The sequence below is a fragment of the Desmodus rotundus genome, chromosome 11, assembly GCF_022682495.2.
Source record: "Desmodus rotundus isolate HL8 chromosome 11, HLdesRot8A.1, whole genome shotgun sequence".
Lineage (NCBI taxonomy): Eukaryota > Metazoa > Chordata > Mammalia > Chiroptera > Phyllostomidae > Desmodus > Desmodus rotundus.
The window spans coordinates 42,213,222-42,235,717 of NC_071397.1; the positions used below are offsets into that span (position 1 = coordinate 42,213,222).

The window sequence follows — 22,496 nt, forward strand, 5'->3', positions numbered from 1 at the left end:
AATCTGAGATTCACATTTGTCTGGACTCCTGAGGCTGAGCCTTCCAGGTATGTAGGATGAATCACAGGGTGAGAGCTTGCTAGGACGAGACCAGAGATGGGGCAGATGAGAAGGATAGGAAAGTACTGAACAGAAGCCTGACCCCAGGGACCAGGTCTCAGTGCCATGGAAAAATACCTATGAAAAAAGGCCAAAGGGCTTGTTTTCTGAGGGGCTAGTGAGACAGGAGGTACAAACAGTGCTTCACAGATTACTGCTTTATGAAATACAACGCCAAGAGGAGGGAAGCCCTGTATGTGTGGAAGTCCCCAAAGGAGGGGCCCCAGCAATAGGCAGAGTATCAGGAAAGAATTCATGTAAGACCTATGTGTGAATACATGTGACATACTCTTAATGGAGGCCCCAGAACTTCTCCAAAGGAATTATGTCGGGGCTAGAGGCCCTGTGTCAACAAATGGGCAATGAGCCAGTACAATTTAATGTGATTTTACCAATTACTACAGGTTAATGAATTCTGATAAAATTTAAATTTTCATTGGAAAAAAAATTGGGCACCACACTATCAGTAGATTGAGCACTGGTTTGAGAGAGAGAGAGAAGATCTTGGTTGTCATTTTAGTTATTAATTAGCTGGATTATTTGGGGCAAGTCAAGAATCTGGATTTAGACCTGCAAGGGTCTTTGAAGTTGATTAGGGCCAGCCTCCTTCCTCCAACTAATATTGACAGGAGACCATGATATGGAGGTGGTATATTCTTAATGGGAAGTTTATTTTTAGGTTGAGTTGCAGTTTGCTTCTTTTTATTTATTTCATTGATCTCCTTTGTGCCTTCTAGAGAAACACTAAACTGCTCCTCTGGGGAAGGTATTTAGTGGGGTAAGGACACCATTTCTTGAATTAAGACTGCCAGATTTAAAATTTCAATTCCCCCACTTTCCCATGTGACTTTCATTAATTTACTTTTTTAAGTTTCAGTTTTCTCATCTATAAAATTGGCATAACAACTGTACTTACCACATGGTATTATTACTATTATCTCAGACGATATACTTTTAAATAGCTAACAATAGTCATCAGGCCTTCCTTTTATTTTTATTTCCTCAGGTTAAATATTTCTAAGTCCTCAAAATATTGTCCAGAATGGCAAAGTTTCCTGAGCTCTTGTGCTCTTCCTTAGGATATGTTCTTAGTTTGTCACTGTTCTTCTTAAATGTCCCACTCAAAGTAAAATATATATATATATATATAATTTATTTATTTTAGATTAAAATTTATTTTATTTTTATTTGTTTTTAGAGAGAGGGGAAGGGAGGGAGAAAGAGAGGGAGAGAAACATTGATGTGTCAGAGAAACACTGACTGGTTACCTCTCGCATGCCCCCAAATGGGGACCTGGCTTGCAACCTAGGCATATACCCTGACTGGGAATTGAACCAGTGACCTTTTCAGTTTGAAGGCTGGTGCTCAATCCACTGAGCCACACCAGCCAGGGCAAAAACAAACACACACACACAGACACACACACACACCATGTTTTCCCACGTATAATGTGCACTCACGTTTTTGGCCCAAACCTTCAGGAAAAAAATCTTTTATTTTAATTTTTAAATTCTATTATTTATTTATATTTAGAAACAAAATGTATTATCATATTCTAGGGTATTATTTTACATACAGATATCATTATTGCTTTCTGGAGTTACACTTTTAATGCATAAGCATAAATAAAACAATTAAAAACATTTATATATATGGAATTGGTACTACCCATGTGTAATGAGCATCCTTATTTTTCCCTCAAAAATGTGGGCAAAACAGTGTGTATCATACATGGCAAAATATGATGTGTGTGTATATATATGTATTTTTAATGTGCTAAGTACAGAGGATGATGAGATCATGCTTTCTTGTGATAGACCTTAAGCAGCTTATCACTTGCTTTATTTATTTTTTTTTTATTCTCACCTGCACACATGTTTATTGATTTTAGAGGGGAAGGGAGGAGGGAAGAAAGAGAAAGAGACAGAAAGACAGACATTGATTGTACCCTGATTTGGACCGAACCTGCAATTAGGGATGTGCCCTGACTGGGAATCAAACCAACAACCTTTCAGTTACTGGACAATGTTTCAAGGAGCCCCACTGGTCACAGAAAAATTGGTAGTTTTCAGCCTCATCAGTTTAGCACTGTAAGGCAAACCTGTAACTTGTCTGTAGTTAATACCACTTCTCTAAGTCCAGTGTCTGGTGATAACTCTTTTTTAAAAAAAGATTTTACTTATTTGTTTTTAGAGAGAAACGTCAGTATGTGGTTGCCTCTCTCACACCCCCTCCTGGGGGCCTGGCCTGCAATCCATGAATGTGCCCTGACTGGGAATCGAACCAGTGACCTTTTGGTTTGCAGGCCCAAGCTCAATCCACTGAGCTACTCCAGCCAGGGATAACTCTTACGACACTTCCTAAATTCCCCATCTCATTCTGTCCTGAAGACCACTTTGTCTGATATTTTACAAAGTTGTCCTCAGTTATTAACAGTGCTCTGTATTAAATCCAAGGCAATCTCCAGCTCCATCACCCAAGCAATTTTCTTAGTTCTCACCCTTGCTTTTCATTCCAGAACTCCTTGATTTGTTGTGTAGTTTCTGTTCCAGGTATGGCAGTTGGACTTGAGAACAGATTTCTGCTCCCCAATTTTTGTCCCTTGGCATAAAACTGTCTCCAGGATTTGACTAAACCTGGAATGTCCTACTTTTGGAATGTTCCAGGACTCAACTCTTGGACCACTTCTCCTTTTTATTAATATTCACTTCCTTGGTGATCTCCTCTAATATTATGGCTTTAAATATACTATCTACATGCTGATGACTCCCAATTTTATGTTGCCAGTTTATACCCCTTCCCTGAAAGTCTAGATTTGTATATTCAACTTCATCTCATTTTGGATTTTACCATCTAAAACTTAACACAGCTATGTGGTTCACTTGGTTGGAGCGTCATGCCATGCACCAGGTTGTGGGTTTGTTATCTGGGCAGGGAACACAAGTAGGTTGTGGGTTCAATACCTAGTTGGGGCATGTGTGGGAGGCAACCAATCAATGTTTCTCTCTCCCATTGATGTTTCTCTCTAAAATCAATAAACATATCCTTGGGTGAAAATTGAAAAAACCAAACAACTTAATATGTCCAAAATCAACCCTCTACACTTTTGGTAGAGATGGAGAGTCATTGTCTTGATTGTGGTAATACTTTAATGGGTACATGTCTTTGGAGAACTTACCAAAGTATACACTTAAAAATGTACAATTTATGCCCTGGCTGGTGTGGCTAAGTGGATTGAGCATCAGCCTGTGAAACAAAATGTTGCTTGTTCCATTCCTAGTCAGAGCACATGCCTGGGTTGCTGTCCAGGGCCCCATTTGGGGGCAGGTGAGAGGCAATTGTTTGATGTATCTCTCACACATTAATGTTCGTCTCCCTCTCTCCCTTCTGTCTAAAAATAAAATCTCCAAAAAAAATTTAAAAATGTACAATTTATTGTATTATCACTTATTTTCAGGATATATTAGGATCAAATATATCCTAACTAGGAGCGGCAAGGGCACATTGTTTCCTAACCTCAGTAAAGTGATGTACTGCACTTGTAAACGTTACTTTCTTCAAATTTCTGAAACACTTTCTCCATTGTTAATACTCTAGAGAACTAGAATCAAGTGAGTAAGCATAAATAAGTTTCCCAATAGGGTGAATTATACTGTAGTCCATTTGGGATTCTGTGAAATTAGATCCTTATTTCTTGTTCTATCTCAGCCACATGGCATGCCAGGACTTCAACAGTGGACAAATGGTAAGGGGGAGGGGGAGGCCAGGACTTGATAGTGAGACCAAGGAGTCTGGTTCTCATATTGGAACCAAGATGGTCTATAAAATTTCATAAACTTTATGGCACACTTGTGTTTTGATCTTATCTCTCTGTATGTGCCCAAATACATAAAATCTGTGAGGTGGAGCAAGGCTAGAGGCAGTGGCAATATTCAGTGAGACAATTGCAAGTACTGGGTTGGCCAAAAAGTCTGTAAGGTTTTTTCCATAATATAAAAGCCGTATTTTTCATTTTCACCAATAACTTGATTAATTTGGATATTTTGAGTATGTTGGCTAGCTTCTTCATGGTATGTTGACTGTTCTCAACTAATGTCTCAATTTGATCACTATCAACTTCATCTGGTCTATTCAAATGTGGAGCACCGTCCTGTGAGAAATCTCTAGCACAAAACTTTGCAAACCACTTTTGACATGATCAGTCACACCTTCTCCATACACTGCACAAATCACTTTTTTGCACTTCAGTCAAATTTTTACCCCTTGAAATAATAAAGCATAATATGCCAAGATGTTGTGTATTTTCTTCAATATTAGAATGGCTACACAAAAATTCACCAATTTTGATTTTTTTAAAAAAATACACACTGATATGACAGCTGTGACAATACAATCTAACAAAATTGTTTCAAATGAAGTTAAAGACAACTGAATGCTATTAGAACTATCTTATGGAAAAAACCAAACTTTTTGGCCAACACAGTACTATGTTTTATTTTTTTTTAAAGACTCTATTTATTTTTAGAGAGATGGGAAGGACGGAGGAAGGAGTGGCAAATGATAAGCAGACTCTCCTAGTAGCCTGGGATTCAAAAAGGATTTAACTGGGAAACCGCTGTGAGAACCCTGAAAACAGCCAAGAGCTCTTTCATACATGCTGGGCAAACAGAAAGGATCAAAAAGCACCTACTTAGTTTAGAGGGCACTTGATGGGGAAGCCAAGTGCAGTAGGATATTGGGTTTCTTGCAATGGAACTAATTTTAGAAAGCACCAAATGGTAGGTCTGAGCCAACTGAACTTTTAAGAGAACCTGGAAGCATGGTGTAAGGCAAAGAGAAAAGAATTCTTATTGGCTAGTCACTAAATCCAGACTTGTAGATTCTGCTTTCCACCTCTGAAACTAGTCCTAACCAAGCCCACCTGTCTATCCTAATCTGATTGTTAGGTCTCTAGGGCTTTTGAGTCTCCATTGATTTCTCTATTAAGACGCAAATACATTGTGGAGGGTTAAAGCCCCCATCCAGCTAACTTAAGGTCCCTGGTCTTAAGTCTGTTTTATTACCCGGCGTTCATAAACCAGAAAGCTATGATTCTTAACAAGAATTCTACTGAGTGAAATGAGAAATCCCATCCAGATGTCTACTACAGTTTAATTGAATCTGGTACATGTTGAAATTTCAAGTTTAATTCCACTAAAATTGTACCTTTTTGCACCCAACTCATTTCTTGCCCAGGTGTGGACTCTGTTGTCAAGAACATGATGACTGCACCTTCCACGAAAACACGTTTTAGCAAACTCAAATGACTAGCTTTTATACAGCTCTAACTCCTTGCCCCAAAACATTACAAGGGACTTTTCTAACATTTCAGCCTTACCCTCCCCACTTGGTCTCTCAGGTTCTGGAGCACATCTTCAGTTTCTTATGCCCAAATCAATCTTCCTCACATTGGATTTGGTTGAGTTACAAATTCACTTGTTCAATATTCAGAGACATTTTAATTATTCCTCTCTCCCACAGTACTTTGTATTTCTATAGCCTGCTTTTTGACTCTCCTTGGCATTTTATACTACTGACATATAGAAGACATAGGAATTATTTTACATCTGATCTCTGGCAGAACCTCGTACAATGCAATAAAGTAAAGGCACATTACCAATTTGATTTGCATTATATCAACTAAGGAAATGTGACCCTAAAAAAATGATTAGGAGGGAAAGGACCAAAACCAGAACTGCAGGAAAAGGACAGAGGGATCATTTTGTCTATTTCACAACTTTGCCCTGTTTTGAAGTATGACAAAGGGTAGATACTTCTGCCTGAGTTTTGTGCAAGATCCCAATTAGTCTTTTACTATTCATTGTTCTCTTAAAACTTACTACACAACCAAGTACCAGGTAGTTAAGGTGCCTAGGCATTTAAATCAGTGAACAAAACAGATCTTGCAAGGTGTGTTAAAAATTTTCAAATGGAGCAGGGCAAGGGGGATTCAAGGATGCAGATTGCAGCCTTGGCTGGATAGCTCAGTCGGTTAGAGTGCGGTCCTGATACAGGGTTGCAGGTTTGATTGCCAGTAATGAAGGCATACGTAAGAAGCAACCATTGAATGTGTAAGTGGAACAACAAACCAATGTCTCTCTCAAAATCAATTTTAAAAAAATCAAAGGATGCTGATTGCAATGTCAAACACTGTTTACTGATATTTATATACATGTAATAGAAAAAACTAATAAGGTTACCAATACAATGTTGTTTGTTGATCTTATAGCATCAAGAGGAAATATAGGAGCTATAATAGCCAAGATTGTCAATTGCTGCATTTTACATACATTATCTCATTGAATCTTTACCTGAAGGTGCATTTTACCTCTAAGGCGCCAGTATTTCTCACTTCTTTTGGTAATTCCAAGATCCGATTTATGTAACACATTACACCAATTGATTATTCTCACCGAAAAAAGCCTTAAGGCCCCTTAATTCCCCAGAAACCATAGCCACTGTGGAATTTCTTGTACCTAGTTTCATATTGTATGGCTACCCCACTAAGCCCTTTAATCTTTAGGATATCAGTACATAGTATTTTAATATGGGCTCAAGAAACATTTTCAGAGACCCATTGTATACATTGTCTTACTAGTTGGGGCAAATTCAGTATGTGTCTGGCCACTCAGCTATAGCCTTGTCAGTCTTAAGAGCCTCTCCTGAGCTGCATGGGTCCAAAATGAAATTCTTTTCATTAAGCCAAGAAAACAAACACTTTAGGAAAAGGATGACAGCTCATTGAGGAAAAAAATTTGGTGCTTAGACTATGACATTAGGTATGGGCTTGGGAAGAACTTATTCATGCAGCTATTTAGGGAAAACGATTATGAATCACCTAATCACCTTGGTTAGATCAGATGCTACTACTGTTTACAAAAATCCATTCTATGCAATGTTTGACTAGTTCTAACCCAGATTTTTTTCAGTGATCTTCTTTGTGACCGTTAACTGCTATGTTGTGCTCTCTTTATTTTCATCATTACTCTCCATTTTTTAGCTTAAACATCCTTTCAAATTACAATTACATAAGATTAAATATTCTATGAGCCAGTTAATCAGAGTGATCACTTTGATGCCTGGTACCCCCTGCCCCATAACAGGCGCTGTCTTTTCACATTGCTCTCATCTCCATTAAACAGCATAAACTTCCACTCCACTTTAATTATGCATTTTAACTTTAAACAGATGATCAAAGTTAAGACATTTATCCACAATTATTTGATTACAAGGCTACTTAATTGACAAAAAAATCCCATTACAAATACTTAGTTTGACATGCACTCCTAGAAACAGATCTAGGATGTAATCTACTAGTTAACAGGTTGTGACTCTCTAGGACAGTGTGACATGACTAAATAGAAATGGATTGAAATCTTACGGATATATTAATCTAGATTTGATGTGGTTCAGAATCTATTGCAAAATTAAAAATAAACACTCTATCTTGATGTGTATGTTTTCTTTCCATGCCCATAAAATGAAGAGCTTTTCCTGATCACCAGTTTTCCACACAACATGCAGGTCACTCTTGTAACACTGGCCCTGGGAAAAGAAAACACTTGATTTACAAACTACCAACCATCAAAACTTATTTAAAATTTATTTTAAAAAATGCTATAGTCCTTATAATGGTCTATCTCAGAAGCCAGATCCGTATTAAGTTTTTTCAACAGAAATTCAGGTTCGGGATAGGATCATCACAGATAAGACCAAGGACACAATATTAGCTGTTAAGCAAAATATCTTCACTCACAGAAATGGTTACAGCCTAAAAACGGAGCAGCAAACTGGTAGACAGTGACCCCTCACTGTTGGCAGAGAAAAAAACACTATTGTGAGACAGCAGTTTTCCCCCTCCAGGCAACAAAAATTTATTTCATTTTTGCACATTGGTCTCCTCTCAGAAGACGAATCCATATACGCTTTTCTTCAGGTAATCAGTTTCGGGATAAGTTTCATCAATGATTAGATCATACACTAAAGCAGCATTAAAAGGTAAGTACTGTATTAGAAATACTACAGCATATTTTATAAGCCACACACCTTACCTCAAAATGAAGCTGACACGGATGGATAGCTTCATTAGTATTCATCAATGCATCAATGTTCAAGGCAAAAAAATTTTTTCCATTTAACCTACATATTAACTAAACATATACTGAAATCAAAATACTACTAGCCCAACACATACCTAGTAAGAATATATTTTAGCCAGGTAATTTTCCTGCAAATATTCTCCCATGTTTTGGAATTTTCTTTTGCATCTAATAAAAAGAAGCAAATTTCAAACGGTTCACCATCTTTTATTCCTTTAAAGCAACAGGTTTATTTCTTCAGTTTAAAAAATAAACATTAAACTCTCAACAGCACTTAACTTAGTGTCTTCACGTAACAGCTCCGTTACGCCGAGCGCCATTGTTCCTGCGGAGCATCAATAAATTTAAAACTAAGCATTCTGATGTAATAGGAATAGAGTTCAAGGTTTTCAGAACTAAACAAACAAACAAAAAACCTTCCCTTTCAGTAATCCGATTTGCTCACAGCGCCACCAGGCCACAATACAATTATCAGTCTCAGCAAAATCAGGGGCTGTCCATTTTGAAATAACGTTTCATTTTAAGACAGAAGACACTTGCCTTAGTAATAAAGGCCTCTTGCTTTTAACGTAGAACTAACGCCTCGCCCCAAATCCTGGGAATGTGGTTTTCCCGCCGCTGCTCAGGCTTTGCCAGCCGGGTACCCGGGTTTAGTAACCAGGCTGCACGCAGTGCCGTGGCCATCAGCAGCAGCCTCCTCAAGCCAAGGCTCGAAGTCTGCCGCCACCGCGACTCGGGCACACGTGGCTGTTCGCTTGCGTTTTTCCAACATGCCAGTTCTCACTATACAACACTTTAAGCTCACTAGAATTCGTAAACTCCTTCAGTTCTTCAGCCTCTAATTTAAGCCCGCGCAACCAGTGTTCGCTCACATTCTCGCCGGCGACACCTACTCACCACCTACAAAGGAACACATCCCAAGTCCCGACGCAAAAGAGTGTGTCGTGAGGCCAACAGTTCCCTATATAGCCTCTCCCCTGTGTGATAGAGACCGCCCCTCCCTCTCACGTTTATTGGATGCCAGAGAAGATGGGGGCGTGGCTGAGGGGGCGAGAGCGAGAGCGCGCGAGGCCGCTCTTTTCTTTCAGGGGCTCGTTCCGGGTCTTGGTGCACGCGCCTCCCGCCCTTCGCGCGCCCGTCCACTCCCCAGTGCGCGCCTCCGGTCGCGCTGCCTGTGGTCCCCTCTCAGTCTGGCTCTACGTGGCGCGGGAGTGGCGCCAGAATTCAAACTAACAGGCGCAGTTGTAGGCAAGGCTGCTGCTTGCGGCGAGCCCAGTCCGCCCAGGACCGACTGGATGGCTCTGGATCTGTAGTGGACTTGAGTTTTGCAGCCTCAGTTTTTGACCCATACGAGAAGTTGGGTTGGCTGGAGTCTGGAGTGAGTTGACACCCAGCGGCCGCTGCGCGCCTGTAAAGAGAAATTGGCGGGTAGAAATGCTCGGGTTGAAGAAAGTACTTGAAAGCGCCGCGTTTTTTCTACGGTCCACAAAAGAATACCGCGCCTGGAACCTGCGGAGAGCCTGCCTGCCGCGGGGAATGCTCCCCAGGACCAGGCCCTATGGTGCTCACCAAACCGCCCGGCTTCCTTGTGACCGGCGCTGCCGGTACACTATATTCAGCACACAGAAGTCTCCCTGAGAGAGCAAACCTGAGAGGTGAATATTCCATTTGGCCGAGGAGAACTGAGGCCTGAAGCAGCTAAGTAATTTGCCTAAATTCACACAGCTGATAAGCTCTGCTATTTTTAATTCTTTGTATTAAGTTCGTTATAATGAATGCAGGAGAAAGATTAATTTGAGAACTATCACAGAATACCTTATCCAAACAACACAACAAATTCTGTAGCAACGGGCCTATTAATTAATTGCAGGTAAATATATGTATATGCACGCACAAGCACACATGACATTTGAACGTCAGCATTGAAAATGCAAGTCTTCATAGCGCTTATTACTGATTATATTTAAGTGTTGGTTTTGTCTAAGGAACACATGGTTTTGTGCACCGTTCTTTATTCTTCTGCTTAGAACAGTGTTTGGCAAAACGGTTGAATGAATGAATCAAGGAATGAATGAATATGGTGGCTTTTTAGAAAATTAAAATGAATAAAAGATAATAGCGTAAAGCAAATTTCTGTAACAGGAAGCAAAGTGACATGGAATTTTCTTGGTTTGGCGTTACGTAGGGTTTTGGATACTGTTTTGTAATGTACAATGTAAATTTACATATTGCTCAAAATAACTAACTACAGATGGATATAAAAAGCAAAGTAGAAGTTTCCGTATCACTGGGAATCTTCTCTCCACATTAACAGTGACCACTATTAACAGTTTTTTGAAACTTTCTGTGCAGATACAGATGCTCCTTGGCTTATGAAGGGATTAACCCATAAGTAAATTATCCCAATTAACCCATCAGTAAATTGAAAATATCTTAAATAGAACATGCGTTTAATACACCTAACTTACTGAACATCATAGCTTAGCCTTGCCTACCTTAAATGTGCTCAGAACACTTACATTAGTCTACAATTGGGTAAAATTATCTAATGCAATGAATACAATGTAGACTGTGTAGTTGACTGGGAGCTGCAGCTTTCTGCCCCTGGCCAGCATCAGGAGAGAGTGTCCTACCACATATCGCTAGACAGGGAAAAGATCAAAATTCACATTTTAAAGTACAGTCTCCACTGGATTATTATCACTTCTGTACCATTGTAAAGTCAAAAAGTTACAAATATAATTTGTAATCTGTACAAATATATGTTCATATTTTTTCATATGTAAATAGGATCTATACACATTTCTGCAACTTGCTTTGTCCCTTCATAAATATCGTGGACATCTTTCCATATCAGTGCATATGGATGATTATTCTTGTTTATAGCCTGCACAGCACTCAATTAGATGTATCATAATTTATTTCATCATTTTCCAACTTTCTACCGTCATAGTGCCTAACTATAGATACCTCATAGTGAGCTTGTGAGAAGATCTGTAAGATCAATTTCTAGAAGTGAGTCAAAGGTTATGTGTGCTTAATTTGTGGTAGATTTTGCTTAATTGTTGCTGCCTTCCACCACCAAATGGTTGTATTGTGATTATATTTGGAAGTGTGTTTTGCTCAATGGAAAACACCTATGACTATTATGGGATGGCAATTATTACACAATTGAAGTGAAGAACAATTGCCCTCTTTGTTATCTGTTTGAATCCTGTTTGCTGTGCTGAACACCATCAAAATCATCTGGTCAAAGTAACATAAAACAATGACTCCTTGTGGTGATTTAGCAACTGAATACTTGGAGAGCTAAAAATTATCTGATTTCTGGGCCCTAACCTGGAACTACTAAAGTAAAATCTCAAAAAATGGGAAACATTTTAATCAAGCCTCTAGACAATGCTCTTCAACAGGAACACAACATGAATCATAAATGTGAGTTGCCTACATAGTTTTAAATATGCCAGTAGCTACATTAAAAAAAATTTAAAAATCATATGGAATTAATTCTAATACATTTTATTTAACCCAGTCTAACCAATTATTTTCACTTCAACATATAATTATGTTGTTGAGATATTTCACATTCATTTTTTGTACTTAATCATTAAAATCTGGTATGTATTTTACACTCAGAGCACATCTCACTTTAACTTTCAAGTGATCCATTGCCATATGGATAGTGGCTACTGTATTGGACAGTATAGGTCTATGGTGATTCATATACATATAGAAGTTTGAGAACCACTGTGTTAGGGTAAGTGCAGTAGTGCACACCTGACACATATTCAAGTCTTTTAAAACAAACATTCCATATTACTTTTAACTCATAAACGAACAAATCTGGAGCCTGATTATTAACAGCATGCCCTCCATAAACATGGGTGGTGACTGTGATGCCAGTACACAACTCACTCAAGATATTTATCTCTTTGTACCACTTCACATCAGTCAGAATGGCCATCATAAACAAATCAACAAACAACAAGTTCTCAGGAGGTTATGGAGGAAAGGGAACCCTTGTGCACTATTGGTGGGAATGCAGACTGGTGCAGCCACTGTGGAAAATAGTATGGAATTTCCTAAAAAAAACTAAAAATGGAACTGCCTATTTACTCAGCAATTGCACTGCTTGGATTATACTCTAAAATTTTGAAACACCAATTCAAAAGAACCTATGCACCCCAATGTTCATAGTAGCACAATTTACAATAGCCAAGTGCTGGAAGCAGCCTAGGTGCCCATCAGTAAATGAGTGGATCAAAAAACTGTGGTACATTTACACAATGGAATTCTACGCAGCAGAAAGAAAGGAGGAGCTCCTACCCTTTGCATAAGCATGGATGGAACTGCAGAGCATTATGCTAAGTGAAATAAGCCAGGTGGTGAAAGACAAATACCATATGATCTCACCTATAAGTGGAACCTAGTCAACAAAACAAACAAGCAAGCAAAATATAACCAGAGACATGGAAATAAAGAACAAACTGACAGTGACCAGAGGGGTTAGGGGAGGGAGGTAATAGGGGAAAGATGGGGAAGGGTCAAGTCAAGGAACATGTATAAAGGACCCATGGACAGGGACAATGGGGTGGGGGGAGGGAGACTGAATGTGGGGGAGGCAGGACAGAGGAGAGTAATGGGGGAATAAGAGGGACAACTATAATTGAACAACAATAAAAAATTTTTAAAAGATGTTTATCTCTTCAAAGAACAGAAAAACATTTTGGGAGATGAAGCCAGTAGTCATTGCTTTCACACCTAAAACAGTCAAGCAAATTGCTACCAAATATTTGAAGTGATTTAAAAAAGGTCATGTAGAAGTCAGAACTGAAATTAAGTGTCCTTGAGGAATTTAGCATTTTTAAAAAAGATTTTATTTATTTTTAGAGAGAGGGGCAGGGAAGGAGAAAGAGAGGGAGAGAAACATCAAGTGTGATTGCCTCTCACGTGCCCCCTACTGGGGACCTGGCCTGCAACCCAGGCATGTGCCCTAGACTGGGAATAGAACTGGCGACCCTTTGGTTTGCAGGACCGTGCTCAATCCACTGAGCTATGCCAGCCAGGGCAAATTTAGCATATTGAAAATAAATTCTCATATTTTATAACAAACTTCCAGATAAGAACATTATTTTAATCATTTTTTGGAAAAAATGTTCACTGAGCCCTTGGTGCATACAATGTACTTCAGTGAAAGACAGTATGAATACACAAAGTCCTTGACCTTCTGAAAGAGTTTATAGTTTAGTAAGAACTATCCACCAAACTTTAGATACTTTGGCTTTAAAATTAGACAGTCATTAAAGACTTTTTGGTAAGATCATACTGTGAACTAAATAATATTTTAGGAAGTGTTTGTGGGAGAAAGGTTAAAATCAGAGTTTAGAAATGAGTACAGTCATTTAAATGAGATACTGTGAGGGACCGCACTATAATTTTGGCTGTGGAAGTGGAAGGCAGTGAGAACTTATATGCTGTTAGGTTCTTGTATGTATTGGGTCATTCAAAACAATCCTGGTATATATTTTTAACCTTATATTACATACAAGGAAATTGGGACATAGAGGTTCAGTTAACTAACATTCCCAAGTTTTTTGACCCCAAATTCATAATCCTGGCATCAGGACATGACATTGCTGTGTTAAAGGAAGAAATAGTAGTATATGATGATGGACTATAAGGGAAGAGAGAAAGTCTGTCAGCCAAGAGAATGGCAGCTCCACTGACAGGAAGAGGGAAGTCCAGAGTTACTGATTTAGGAGCAGGGTGAAAAAAGATTTGGCTTTGGCTGTATTAAATTTGGAGTGGAACGTGCAGTTATATTTGTCCAGTGGACCATCAGAAAAGTAGAACTGAAGCCCAGGAGAAGTCAGAAGGTGTCACTGAAGTCATGTGCACAGATGAGTACGAGAAGAAGAAAAGGCCAGCAGCAGTGTCCTAGAATTAGTACCACAGTGTGTGCAGATGTCATGCAGTAGACAACCTTTGAAAACATAGTCAATATATGTAAAAATCTGGTTAGATAATGAACGCATAAGAAAAAACTTCACTATTACAGCTTCTGATTAAACCATGGGAGAAATGTATATGCCACATTAAATATTGTAAGCATAATTAACTTATTCAAAAACAGGAAAAATCAGCTTTCAAAAAGAGAATTATCTAGTAAGGAATTAATATCCAAAATACATAAAAAAAACTCATACAACTCAATAGCAAAAAATCCAATCAACAAATGGGTAGAGTATCTGAACAGATATTTTCCCAAAGAAGACATACTTGATCACCAACAGGTACATGCAAAAGTGCTCCACATCACTGATCATTAGGGAAATGCAAATCAAAACCAGATATCACCTCACACCTGCTAGAATGGTTATTAAGAAAAAGACAAGAGATAACAAATTCTGTTGAGGATGTAGAGAAAAGGGAACATTTGTATACTGTTGGTGGGAATGTAAATTGGTACGCTATTATGGAAAACAGTATGGAGGTTCCTCAAAAAATTAAAAATAGAATTACCATATGATCCAGATATTCCGCTTCTGAGTATTTATCTGAAAACAAAAACATCTAACTTGAAATGATATATATAGTCTATGTTCATTGCAGCATTATTTACAATAGCTAAGACATGGAAACAACAACCTAAGAGTCCATCAGTGGCTGAATAGATAAAGCAAATGTGATATATATATAAAATTCAGTCATAAAAATGTTCCCATTTATGACAGCAAGGATAGAACTTGCAGGCATTATGCTAAGTGAAAAAACTCAGAGAAAGGCAAATACCATATGATGTCATTTATATGTGGAATCTAAAAAACAAAAAGAAATAAACAAGCTTGTGGATGCAGAGGTCAGATCCGTAGTTGCCAGAGGCAGTGGGTGGGGACTGGGAAAAATGGATGAAGGGGTACAGACTTGTAGTTATAAAATAAATAAGTCATGGGGATGTAATGTATAGCATGGCAACTATAGTTAGTAATATTTGAAAGTCACTAAGACAGTAAGTCTTAAAAGTTCTCATCACAAGAACAATATAATTCTGTAACTATGTGTGGTGATGGATGTTAACTAGACTTACTATGGTGATCATTTCACGATATATTGATATATGAATATCAAGTTATTGTATTGTGCACCTGAAACTAAAATTATGTATGCCAATTATACATAATAAAAATAATAAAAATGAAAATATATAAGAATTAAAGAATCTTATCTCTTAGTATAATTTTTTTTCCTAGTGTCCAAACTAAACTGGTCAGTAAACTCTAGTTTGATTACAGGACAGACAACTGTGAATTGAAGAAAATCTTGTGGCTACTCCATGAAATCATAAAGTGTTAAGTTCTTGAAACAGTAAAGAGCTAAATTAGGAGGAAAATCATGTATATGTGGAAATATCAAGGAGGGAGTTTGATACATAAGTCTGAAGTTCAGAGGAGAGTTCTGGGATTGAGTGTCATTGGCATGAGTAAGGTATTTAAAACATGACATTGAGTGAGATCATCCAGGAGAGTATAAATAAAGATAAGAAGGCCTAGGACAGAGCCTTGGTGCTCTGTAAACTTTAGAGTTCCAGTAGAGAAGGAAGTGTCAGCAAAGGGGACCCCTCTAGGGGAAAATGAAGACTGTGATATCAGAAGAGTTCAGGAAGAGATAGGTCAATTGCAGTGAATGCTTCTGAAAGGTCAGTTAGGATAACAAATGGCCACTGTGTTTGGCAACATGAAGATCACCAGTGATCTTATAAATACAGTCTCAAGTGGAATAGCAAAGAAAGAAGCCCAGTTGAAGAGCACTGAGGAAAAAGTGAGGTAAGAAGGCAGAAATGGGTGAGTAGCTGGAGAGGACTGTAAGGTCAAGGAACTACTTTTTAAATGGGAGATACTAGAACATGGTTATATGCTCATGGGAGTGATTTAGTAGAGGGGGAGATTTATGATGCTGCAAACAGAGGCAAAAGTTACAGGAGCAAAATCCTTGAGAAGATAAGAGCCTTTCCAGAATACTGTATTTTGCCATATATAATGCACACGTTTTTGCCCAAATTTTTGAGAGAAAAATAAGGATGCTCATTATACATGGGTAGCACTAATTCTGTATCTATATAAATGTTTTTAATTCTTTTATTTATCCTTATGTGCTAAAAGTGTAACTATAGGAAGTCATAACAATATCTGTATGCAAAATAATACCCTGGAATATGACAATCAGTTTTCTTTCTAAATATAAATAAATGAAAAATTGAATTAAAAATTAAAATGAAAGATTTCTTTTCCTGAAAGTTTGGGCCCAAAATGTGGGTGTGCATTATACACAGGAGTGCATTGTACACAGCAAAATATGGTACACATGGAGGTCTTTGGAATAGGGACACCTCATCTATTTCATCTGTTAAAACAAAAGATAAGGCAGGGAAAAGTAGTCATGCACAGCCTGTTGATCCTTGTATAACTGCATGAGACTATGCCTTGGGCCTGCAACATTTTCTTAAATGAAGGTAAGGAGCTGTCACAGCCTGTGATGGGCATATGGACTTGTTTGGGATTATCGTTCCCTGTTCTGGGCTTGACTATACTTTGTTCTGCTTAAAATGTTTGTATCATATGGCACCTGGCCAACCCCACTGCTATATCTGTTCCTGGTGGGAAGGGAAGGGTGTCCTTCACCTGCAGCATAGGAGGGCTGTGTGTAGATCATTTCTCTATGTCAGCTTCAGGGCAAGATGTGCTGCCCCCAGGGACTGACCCTATTGAATGGCATGGACTACTGTGGGAAAGCTAGCCACTGACACCCCACCTCCAGCCAACCTCCTGCTGCAGTGGGTTTTTGCTGATGGGGAAAGGGCAACTAACAAAACAGAGACAGAAATAAGCCCATGTTGCTCTTGATCTGGGTTGCAAAGAGCATGAGAATAGTAGTCCCAACAATGGGGACTTCCCAAAGACTAAGAGCCTCTGGAAAACCATTCATTAAGCCATAACTGCATTTCAGGTAAAAAGTCATAGATACCTGAATACATGACCCTGCCCAGGGGATGTGGATAATGCAATTGAGGCCTTCCTGGGACAGGAGTCTCCCCAGTAGAAGACCCCATTACCTCTACTTTTGTCTTCTAAAATGACTGTGGGGGAAGCAATGAAAAAGCTCAACACAAGACATACTCAAAAGTACTTACAAAATATAGTCAGCCATCATACTGGTTGTATGATAAAAAAAATAACTGGGTAAGAAAGAAAAAAGTAAGACGGATCACCATACCTCACATCAAACTATATCACAAGGCTACGGTAATAAAAACAGTTTGGTACTGACACAAGAACAGACACAGATCGATGGAACAAAATAGAGAGCCCAGAAATAAACCCAAGTCTCTATGGTCAATTAATATTTGACAAAGCAGAAGCATAAAATGGAGTAAAAATAGCCTCTTCAACAAATGGTGTTGGGAGATCTGGACAGCTATGTGCAAAAAAATGAAACTCAATCACCAACTTACACCATACACAAAAATAAAGTCAAGATGGATAAAAGACTAAAATATAAGTCATAACACCATAAAAGTCCTAGAGGAGAACATAGGCAGGAAAATCTCAGATATTCCACAAAGCAATGTTTTCACCAATATGTCCCAAAGAGCAAGGGACATAAAGGAAAGAATAAACAAGTGGCACTTCATCAAAATAAAAAGCTTCTACACAGCTAAAGAAAACAGCAAAATGAAAAGGGAACCAACTGTATGGGAAAATATACTGGCCAATGATATCTTACAAAAGGGTTTGATCTCCAAATTTATAAAGAACTCACACAACTCCACTCCGGGAAGACAAGCCATCCAATTAAAAAATGGACAAAAGACCCAAACAGACACTTCTCCAAGGAGGACGTACCTGGGGGCCCAGAGACATGAAAAGATGCTCAGCATCACTAGCCATCAGAGAGATGCAAATTAAAACCACAATGAAATACCACTTCACAGTGGTGAGAATGGCCATCATAAACAAATCAACAAACAACAAGTGCTAAGGAGGTTGTGGAGAAGAGGGAACCCTAGTACACTGTCAGTGGGAATGCAGACTGGTGTAGCCATACTGTAGTGGAAAACAGTATGGAATTTCCTCAGAAAACTAAAAATGGAACTGCCTTTTGACCCAGCAACTCCACTGCTGGGATTATACCCTAAGAACCTTGAAACACCAATGCAAAAGAACCTATGCACCCCAACATTCATAGCAGCACAATTTACAACAGCCAAGTTCTGGAAGCAGCCTAGGTGCCCATCAGCAAATGAGTGGATCAGAAGAAAGAAGGAGCTCCTACCCTTTGCATAAGCATGGTTGGAACTGGAGACCATGACACTAACAAGATAAAGATTTTCAACACGTACATATTATTCCGTGAGAATTAGGAAATCTGCTTGAGCAAATTCAAAATCTGGATACAAAAAGTAAGGAACAGTAGCATAAAGTATAACTTTTTGGCAGTTCAGGGCAGCCATGTGGAGACAAATCTGATGGAGATGTTTAATCTTAGAGTATTTTATAAAATAAGAGATAGTTTACTCATTTTTTATTCAGTTAAAAAGAAGAAATGGGATGCCTGTGCAGATCCCACTGTATTTTTAAAAAGATTTTGTTTACTTATCTTCAGAGAGAGGAAGAGGGAGGGAGAAGGAGAGTGAGAGAAACGTCAACTGGTTGCTTCTCCTAGGCGTCTCAACTGGGCACCTAACCTGCAAGCCAGCCAGGTACCCTGACTGGGTACTGAACTGGTGACCTTTCCCTTTGTGGGATGATACCCAAACCACTGAGCCACACAAGTCAGGGCCCTCGTGTGTTTTTTAATATGCCAAATTTTTGTCAGGGTTCATGGGCCAAACTTGGTAACTTAGATGAAGCTACTTTGGCTTATTATACCCAGCAGGGTCATTGCATGTCTTCCTTTCAGAAACAAGCTAGCTTTTATAAATGTCTGAGTTGTGATATCTAGAAGTGGATTAAAAAATCGTTATGGCAAGTGAAACCAAAGGTTTGGCTACCTGCCTGGAATAGAGTAGAGAAAAATACCTTTAGTTGACAGAGCAAATTAATGTATCAATGGATGATCCTGTCATGTGTTTCGGCACAATATTGTTTTTTCATCATTTCTTCCTTCGCTTTTATAGATATCCCTTTGTCATTATTTTTCAAGATATGTTCCTTAGAGTCATAATTCTTCCCTGATGAAATGTATATTTTTCTTAAGTATGACATTTGACAACTATGACAGTTTGAGCACATGATGCTTCAGAATATATCTATGCCCCATTTCAGTTTGTTTGATACTTAACATTTCCAAATCTTTAAAAAAATTATTTATTGTTATTCAATTACAGTTCTACGCCTTTTCTCCCCATCCCTCCACCCCACCCCAGCCAAACCCACCTCCCTCCCCCACCTACACCCTCCCCCTTGATTTTGTCCATATGTCCTATATAGTAGTTCCTGTAATCCCCTCTCCTCACTATCGCCTCCCCAGTCCCCCCTGACTATTGTTAGATTGTTCTTAACTTCAATGTCTCTGCTTCTATTTTGTTTCCTTTTTTCTTCTGTTGATTATGTTCCAGAAAAAGGTGAGATCACATGGTATTTGTCCCTCACCACCTGGCTTATTTCACTTAGCATAATGCTCTCCAGGTCCATCCATGCTGTTGCAAAGGGTTTAAGCTCCTTCTTTCTCTCTGCTGCATAGAATTCCATTGTGTAAATATACCATGGTTTGTGGATCCACTCATTTGCTGATGGGCACTTAGGTTGCTTCCAGTACTTGGCTATTGTAAATTGTGCTGCTATGAACATTGGGGTGCACAGGTTCTTTTGGATTGGTGTGTCAGTGTCCTTAGGGTATAATCCCAGCAGCGGAATTGCTGGGTCAAAGGGCAGTTCCATTTTTAGTTTTCTGAGGAAATTCCATACTGTTTTCCACAGTGGCCTCACCAGTCTGCATTCCCACCAACAGTGCACTAGGGTTCCCTTTTCTCCACATCCTCTCCAACATTTCTTTGTTGATTTGTTTATGTTGGCCACTCTGAGTGGTGTGAGATAGTACCTCATTGTGGTTTTAATTTGCATCTCTCTGATACCTAGTGATGCTGAACATCTTTTCATATGTCTCTGGGCCCTCTGTATGTCTTCCTTGGAGAACTGTCTGTTCAAGTCCTTTGCCCAATTGGGTTGTTTGTCTTCCTGCAGTGGAGTTGTGTGAGTTCTTTATATAATTTGGAGATCAGGCCCTTGTCTGAGGTATCATTAGCAAATATGTTTTCCCATACTGTTGGTTCTCTTTGTAATTTGGTGCTGTTTTCTTTAGCCATGCAGAAGCATTTTATTTTGATGAGATCCCATTTGTTTATTCTTTCCTTTATGTCCCTTGCTTTAGGGGATGTGTCTGTGAGGATGTTGCTGCGTGGAATGTCTGAGATTTTCCTGCCAATGTTTTCCTCGAGGACTGTTATGGTGTTACAACTTATATTTAAGTCTTTTATCTATCCTGAGTTTATTTTCGTGTATTGCGTAAGTTGGTGATCGAGTTTCATTTTTTTGCACGTAGCTGTCCAGATCTCCCAACACCATCTATTGAAGAGGCTGTTTTTGCTCCATTTTATGCTCCTGCCTCCTTTGTCAAATATTAATTGCCCGTACAGACTTGAGTTTATTTCTGGGCTCGCTGTTCTGTTCCATTGCTCTATGTGCCTGTTTTTATGCCAGTACCAGGCTGTTTTGATTACAGTGGCCTTGTAATACAGTTTGATATCAGGTATTGTGATCCCTCCTGCTTTGTTCTTCTTTCTCAAAATTGCTGCAGCTATTTGGGGTCAGTTATGGTTCCATATAAATTTCTGCAATGTTTGTTCTATATCTGTGAAATATGTCATAGGTACTCTAATAGGGATTGCATTGAATCTATAAATTGCTTTGGGTAGTATGGCCATTTTGATGATGTTAATTCTCCCAATCCTTGAGCATGGTACATGCTTCCATTTGTTTGTGTCTTCCTTAATTTTTTCCTTCAGTGTTGTGTAGTTTTCTGAGTACAGGTCTTTTACCTCTTCCGTTAGGTTTATTCCTAGGTACTTGATTTTCCTTGTTGCTATATCAAATGGAATTTTTTTCCTGATTTCTGTTTCTGCAGTTTCATTGTTGGTATACAGGAATACCTTTGATTTCTGAGTATTGACTTTGTATCCAGCTGTTTTGCCAAATTCATTTATTATGTCAAGCAGTTTTTTGGTAGAGTCTATAGGGTTTTCCATGTACACTATCATGTCATCTGCAAACAGTGACAGTTTCATTTCCTCCTTTCCAACTTGGATGCATTTTATTGCTTTTTCTTGTCTGATTGTTGTGGCTAGGACTTCCAATCCTATGTTGAATAGGAGTGGTGAGAGAGGGCATCCTTGTCTTGTTCCTGATCTTAGTGGGAAAGCTCTAAGTTTTTGTCCATTGAGCATGATGTTGGCTGTAGGTCTCTCATATATGGCCTTTATTATGTTGAGGACTGCTCCCTTTATTCCCACTTTGCTGAGTGTTTTTATCAGAAATGGATGCTGTATCTTATCGAACGCTTTTTCCGCATCTATTGATATGATCATGTGATTTTTGTCTTTGCTGTTGTTGATGTGATGTATTATGTTTATTGATTTGCGAATATTGTACCATCCTTGCATCCCTGGGATGAATCCCACTTGGTCATGGGGGATGATCTTTTTAATGTATTGCTGGATCCGGTTGGCAATACTTTGTTGAGAATTTGAATGTCTATGTCCATCAGCGATAGTGGCCTGAAGTGTTCTTTCTTCATTGTGTCTTTATCTGGTTTCAGGATTAGGATGATGCTGGCTTCATAAAAAGAGTTTGGGAGTCTTCCATCAGTTTGGATTTTTTCAAAGAGTCTGTGAAGGACAGGGGTTAGCTCTTCCTTAAATGCTTTGTAGAATTCTCCTGTGAAACCATCTGGACCAGGGCTTTTGTGTGGTGGGAGTTTTTTGAAGACTGTTTCAATTTCGTCTGCTGTTATTGGCCTGTTCAGGTTTTCTGCTTCTTCTTTATTCAGTTTTGGAAAATTATATTTTTCTAGAAATGTGTCCATTTCACCTAGGTTTTCATATTTCTTGGCATACAGTTCTTCATAGTAATTTCTTACAATCCTTTGTATTTCTGTGGTATCAGTTGTAATCTCTCCTCTTTCATTTCTAATTGTGTTTATTTGGAC

At 38.7% G+C, this 22,496-nt stretch overlaps 1 long non-coding RNA gene and 2 other non-coding genes across 3 annotated transcripts; all 3 read right to left on the minus strand.

The window, feature by feature from the left end:
* Positions 1 to 5,232: 5,232 nt before the first annotated feature.
* On the minus strand, positions 5,233 to 9,172 carry LOC112319340 (uncharacterized). The gene is made up of 3 exons (XR_011650530.1): positions 8,778 to 9,172; positions 7,895 to 7,949; positions 5,233 to 7,683 (listed from the first exon to the last, which is right to left on the minus strand). It is a non-coding gene; the product is annotated as an uncharacterized lncRNA (long non-coding RNA).
* On the minus strand, positions 7,777 to 7,847 carry LOC112319382 (small nucleolar RNA SNORD50). Its single transcript, XR_002976327.1, has one exon. It is a non-coding gene; the product is annotated as a small nucleolar RNA SNORD50 (small nucleolar RNA).
* On the minus strand, positions 8,039 to 8,108 carry LOC112319383 (small nucleolar RNA SNORD50). The gene has a single exon (XR_002976328.1). It is a non-coding gene; the product is annotated as a small nucleolar RNA SNORD50 (small nucleolar RNA).
* Positions 9,173 to 22,496: the final 13,324 nt, after the last annotated feature.